Below are 6509 nucleotides of genomic sequence, written 5' to 3' on the forward strand. Positions count from 1 at the left end.
AACTTATACTAAACTCCGTACAATACTTAGCTTATTTCATGCTACTAAAGATAGAGAAAGGAGGTACACCAAACATACTAACACTATCTCTATGACACATGAACTAAGAAAATACATGTGCTAGTCATTTTGCTATTGGTCAAGTCAGCAGAAGGTTCAATGCTCTCAAATATGCCTCAAAACTATTCAAAATAAACACAATGAAATAGGGAAAAGAAAGTGTAATATGAAACTGAAAAATAAAATGAAATGCAAGTAGATAAAGCAAAATAAATAAATATGCAAAAGGACAAGGAAAAAGACTCGACTCGACTCAGGTTGTGCAAACACAACACCCCCCCCCCCCAGACTTAGACTTTTCACATTCTGATGAAATCAAAATGGTGGCGGGGGAGGGGGATAATGGGTTCCCCGTCATGTGCCAGAGGGAAATCTAGGCATACCAGGGAGATGGCCAATGTGCTGGTGATATTGGTAAAGAGCGTCTACTTGTTGTCTAGTAATATCCATATCATCCATGAAATTCCTCAATCTTTCCTGGTCAACCTCATAATCCTGAACAAATCCTATCACCTGGCTATGGAAGTCTTTAGTAAATTGAAAATGGTCCTGTATCTCCCTATATTAGTCGTCGGACAACATGAAGCGACCCTCCAACAATTGTTGTTGGGTAGAGTGCTTCTCATGAAGCGAGTCTAAGGAGGCACGGAAATCAGAAAAATCAAATGTTGAAGGTCCCGCACCATAGGCAAAAGAGTGCCTAGAAGGTTTCGAATATCCGAAGGGTTGCGGGAGTCCTGATGATGAGGGCTCTTGGTGGTGCTCGGTATCTCCTACAAGGGAGGGAACAAACTCCGGTTCTGAATCAATGATCACCCAGTTCATGGGGTTGTGAACTGAAGTGCGCTCGAGACAAGGAAGGGGTAATGGGAAACAATCATTCCTAGGAAAAGCAAACCCATTTTCGTCCCGACAGATCATCTTCATTGCAAGAAAAGAGTCGATGTCGATCTTATCATTACCATGAACGATCTCCAGCCCATCAAGCTCACAACCCAGATTTATTGCTATTTGGGTGATTAAACCGCCAAACAGTATCATCCCCGAAGATGCTTTACCTGCTCTCAATAAGTTTTGTAAGAAATAAAATCCAGAATCAAAGTCGACTTTATTTAGCATCGCCCAAAGAGAATAAAGCTCCACCTTCCTAACCACCCCATCACTCTCACCTCGACCAAAGATTGTTTTTCTCATCACACGGTGAAGGTATCTAAAAGTAGGGTTTTACATGCATGATGCCTTTGCTCTAGAGGGTTCATAAGGGTTCTTTGATCCTGTGATTGAAGCCCAAAATCCATTCCAGTCTATAGTACCATCAAATCCACGAGCACCTCCAGTAGGTAAACTAAAACAAATATTAAAATCACTAAACACCCATCGAATTTTTTTGTTCATCAACCTAAAAGTTATGACCCCAATGTAGTCATCCTCAGAAGAAAAGTTAACATCAATTGAACTTAAAAATTCCAGGACTAGGCAGGGGTAAGTCGGTAGACGTGTGTACATCATGTCATGTCAATCAAAGGAGCTAATCATCCAATCTATGTCATTCCTAATCCCTAACATATCCATGGTGGTTGGATCCATATATCTAGTGCACACAATTTTCCTAGCAACAAGAATATCATATCTAGCTTTATGTTCTTGATTTATAAAAATAATATTAAATTCTTTGTTGTCACCTTGTCACGTGCCACCCTTTTGCCTTTGCCTTTGGATGAAGAAGTCTTTCTCTTGCCTTTGTCTCCTCCCGGTGCATCTCCTTCACTAGCTCCACCGCTTCCTCTTCGGAGTCTCTTCATGATTTGAGACATGATATGCAAGGCGAATTTGAGGACTTTCTTGTGGGTGGATGTGGATCTTGAAGATAGAGGAGGAGAGAGAAGAAGGATAAGGGAATTGTTCCTCTCTTTTCAGATTTGGGGCTTGAAGAAAACTTAGATCTAGATCTAGATCTAGATCTCAGTAAAGATGAGTCTTAGATGTAGGTAATGAAGGTTGATGAGGTGTAGTGGAAGAGATGGGAAGTAGGGTTATTTAGGGTAGTTGGCGGCGCACATGGGTAAGGCACGACCGTGTCTTAAAAACACGGCCTGGTTGATGGGGGCATCGCACAGTAGTGCCTGTTGGAACGACCCCTTCTTTCCTCCTCTCGGTCAAGCTCACGCAGCCATGTCTGTTGGTGCGGAAAGCATCTGACGATCGAACCTAGGTTTTGATAATGGCAAAAGGATTCAAAGTTAAGATTTTTTGTTATCTAATGTGCATAAATGAGGTTTCAGGAAAGTCCTAACTGTGGTCAGGTAGGTGAAAACCCTAGGTCCTAAGGGGTGGTAACCCTAGGTCCTAGGGGTGGTAACCCTAGGTTAAGGAAAACTCTAGGGGGTGGTAACCCTAGGTAAAGGAAAACCCTAGGGGGTGGTAACCCTAGGTCCTAGGGGATGGTAACCCTAAGTGGAGGAAAACCCTAAGGGGCGGTAACCTTAGGTCCTAGGGGGCGATAATCCTAGGTGGAGGAAAATCCTAAGGAGGAGGTGGTAACCTTAGGTCCTAGAGGGTGGTAACCCTAGGTGGAGAAAAACCCTTGGGGGCAGTAACCCTAGGTCCTAGGGGGTGGTAACCCTAGGCAGAAAGTCCAGTCGGTCTGGAGGACCAGACTGGCACCAGGTAATCTCTCCTGAGGGGAGTAGGTGAGGACACGCTCCCCGCAGAGGGAACAGTAGGCGTCGGGTCGACCTAGAGTTTCCGGTCAGAGATCCGAAGTCAGACCCGGACAGTCCGATGACTGTCACACTCTATATTCATACTGTTATTTATGTGCTAACATTGTCTTGCAGGGTATGTTGTAGTTTTGGGACTAACATGTCTTGCAGGTACAAAAGGAACAAACTAAGCCTCGGATGAACAGTGTCCGAGGCGCCTCCATGATGCTTGGAGGTGCCTCAGGTGCAAAACGTGAGCTAGCCACGAAGTAGTGCTGGAGGCGCCTCGGATGGAGCTAGAGGTGCCTTGGACCAGAGATTGGAGGCGCCTTGGATTGGCTTGAAGGCGCCTTCAAGTGGATGAGTTACGACCAGGTCTGTTCTGATCCACGCGGCTAACTCGGCTTGTTGGATGCGCCTTGGATGGTGTTGGAGGTGCCTCCAACAGTGCATAAAAGGGGGTTCGAGTAGCACCTTTGAAACATCAATTCTCAAGATACTCTTGTGCAACAAGCTACTAGAAACGTTCCGACAAAGCTGCGACTTGACACCGACGACCCAGAGCTCCGAATCTTTAGTTTTTCTATTGTCATTGGTAAATCTAAGTTGTATTCAATTGTACTTCATTTGTAATCATTTTACGAAATAGTAGGTGTTGCCCAAAGAAAACGTTCAACGAATGTGGGCCTTGGAGTAGGAGTCACACAAGGCTTCGAACCAAGTAAACCCTTGGTGTCTTTTGTGTGATTGCTTATTTCTTTTATTATTTCCGTTGCATTACTCGTCGTGTTTTTAATTTCGAAACGTGTAAAAGCCACGAGCGCTATTCACCCCCCCCTCTAGCACTTCTTGATCCAACAATGACACACACCGGGGTTGCTCTTTGGTAAACTAGCATTTGAGCATTGCGAGATCCGCACGGCCGTGTATTGTTCCTTCTTTGCAAAAGTCACACGACCATGTGGGTTCACACAGCCTATGTCATTTCCTCCTCTGTCAGCTTCGCACGACCGTGTACATTCACATGGTCGACTCCCTTAAATGCGTAGTGTCTCGTTCTCCTCCTTTTTGACCCCTTCAACACTGTCATGCCCATGAAACGATCACGGCCAGCTCGTGGAGGCTAATGCATATCCTGAAAACAAAGACCCAAGAATAAAAATACTTGATTGAACTAAAATAGAACGACAGGTGGATAACGAATTAAAATGAAACCCTTGGGTTGCCTCCCAAGAAACGCTTGTTTTAGATCTTTAGCTCGACCCCGTATCAGTTAATGTGGACTAAACCCATGGAAGCACGACTCTCCTCCTAGGGTTAATGCTCCAATTTGCGCCTTCAGTTTCACTCGTGCAGGACAAATATACTTTTTATTTCTTGTTGGGGGTGGCCTCTCAAGTTTTGCCGAATCATGCATCATGTCCAGCGGCCTCCCATGGAAACTGCATTCCTCAGCTTTGTATATATTCGACTTGCTGGTATTTCCTTGAAAAGAAGAGATGCAATTAGGAGAATCAGATAAATCGAATTCTAACCTTTCTTTACCGATCTCCAAGGATAACTTGTAACGTTTCACATCGATGAGGGCTCCAGCGATGGAATGGAATGGTCTTCCTAGGATGATTGGGATCTTGGGATCCTCCTCCATATCCAGGACAACAAAATCTGCGGGAACGATGCATCCACCTATCTCGACTAACACCTCCTCCACTATACTCATTGGGTATCTACATGAATGGTCAGCTAATTGTAGTGCCATAGTACTAAGTTTGATGTTCTAGTGTCCTAGTTTTTTGCATGACGATTATGGAAGTAGGCTGACACTCACTCCCAAGTCGCAGAAAGCCTTGTGTATGAGCTTAGAGCCAATCTTACACGGTATAGAAAAACTTCCTGGATCCTGGAGCTTCGGCGGAGTGTCTGTCGTAGAAGAGCGTTGCACTACTCCGTTAATGCTACAGTCTCGAAGTTGCCCTTCTGTCTTCTATTAGAAAGAATACCTTTTAAAAATTTGGTGAACTTCGGCATTTGGTGTAGTGCATCTATTAGAGGTACTTCAATGCAGATTTCTTTAATCTTCTCAAGGAATCGGTGTAACTCTTCATCTTTTTGGGATTTATTAGCTTTTGAGGGAAAACAATCATCTGACTTTGTGGGGGAAGTGGAAGAGTCCCACATCGACTCTAGGATTAGAGAATCGGATCCGAAGGCCACTCGTCGTCATTGGATAAGAACATCTTTTCTTTCTTTCTTCGTGTTTGATGATTGCATGTCTATCTACATTATGTCTTCGGGGGTTTTTCTGGCACTCATGGAGTAGATTCCTTGTTCTAGGACTAGGGAGTAGTTGTGGCTCGATTTGATGTAAAACTCGCATTTATGTTTATACTCATTGGATGATCTCTTATGCTTTGTCTTAATTGCATGTCGGTTGATTGTGTGGAAATTTGTTAGCCTCATAGAGGGATGATCTCTAGATCGTACTCTCGAGGGGCCCTAGTGACAGGGGTAACCTGTTCACGGAAATCTAGGATACTTCCTTGAAAGGAGAGGCAAATTCCCCTTAAGGAAGTGAGACACCAAGCTTAGCTCTGATTCTCTATTCTTAACATTACCAATTAAAGTTGTATCCTCAAGATTTGCCGAGGTGCCCTAGTGACAGGGGTAAACCGTAACAGGACTTCTTAGGGCTCCGCTTTATTCTAGTACATAAGAATAGTCGCTTTAGCTTCCGGCAAATGCGTGTTGAAGGACAGTGAGTGTAGGATAGAACGTGACACATCAACACTGCCACAACGAAACCGACCTCCTAGGACTCCTCATAACCAAGTTTGACATTTTGACTTACCAGTTCTCGATTCTTCTTCTTGACCTTTCTTCTTTAGATTGTTCCCAACCATTGGTAGCCTAGCAAAACTTAAGTGAATAATTTTTATTGCTTATAACCATTCCCTATGGAATTGATATTTTTATTACTGACGATGAATCCGTGCACTTGCAGTTCGTAACAAATTTTTGGCGCCGTTGCCGGGGACTGCGTCTATAACATTAGCAAAATCATATTGGATTAGACTAGGCTTTGCTTCTATTCTTCATTTTTTGCATTTTTTGATACTTTCTATTCTGCTGCTATATTCCATATCTTATTATTGCTTGCGAAGAGATAACCTTTCAGGACAGCTACTATCATTCGATCCAGAGATCGACAGGACCTTTTTGAGAAGAAGAAATCTACAAAAGGCATTCCAAGCAGCACAGGAATCCTCATAAATGGCCGACAAACTGTTGAAAGATTACGTGGCACCATATGCACGAGGGGTTTGGTCCAATATCACCCGACCTCCCATTGAAGCCAACAACTTCGAAATCAAGCCTGCAGTAATCCACATGGTCCAGCAAAATCAATTCAGAGGAGGACCGCATGAGGACCCAAACCACCACAAGAGCTATTCTACGAGATCTGTGGCAATATGAAGGTAAACAGAGTCCCCCCGATTCAGTTAGACTACTTCTCTTCGGGTTTTCCTTAAAGGACACAGCCAAGTAGTGGCTGAACTCCCTTCCAGCGAACATCATATCATACTGGGAGCAGTGTGAACAGAAATTTCTGGATAAGTTCTACCCACCGAGCAAAACTGCTCACATTAGGAACCTAATTGCTAGCTTCAAACAGATAGACTCAGAATCATTATTTGAAGCTTGGGACATATTCAAGAGCATGCTAAGACAGTGCCCCCATCATGGCCT

The 6509-nt window shown here is 43.9% G+C and overlaps 1 non-coding gene across 1 annotated transcript; it reads right to left on the reverse strand.

Annotated features, from left to right (window-relative positions):
* Positions 1-6403: 6403 nt before the first annotated feature.
* On the reverse strand, positions 6404-6509 carry LOC122018308. The gene has a single exon (XR_006121726.1). It is a non-coding gene; the product is annotated as a small nucleolar RNA R71 (small nucleolar RNA).

This window comes from Zingiber officinale, chromosome 8B (assembly GCF_018446385.1).
Source record: "Zingiber officinale cultivar Zhangliang chromosome 8B, Zo_v1.1, whole genome shotgun sequence".
NCBI lineage: Eukaryota > Viridiplantae > Streptophyta > Magnoliopsida > Zingiberales > Zingiberaceae > Zingiber > Zingiber officinale.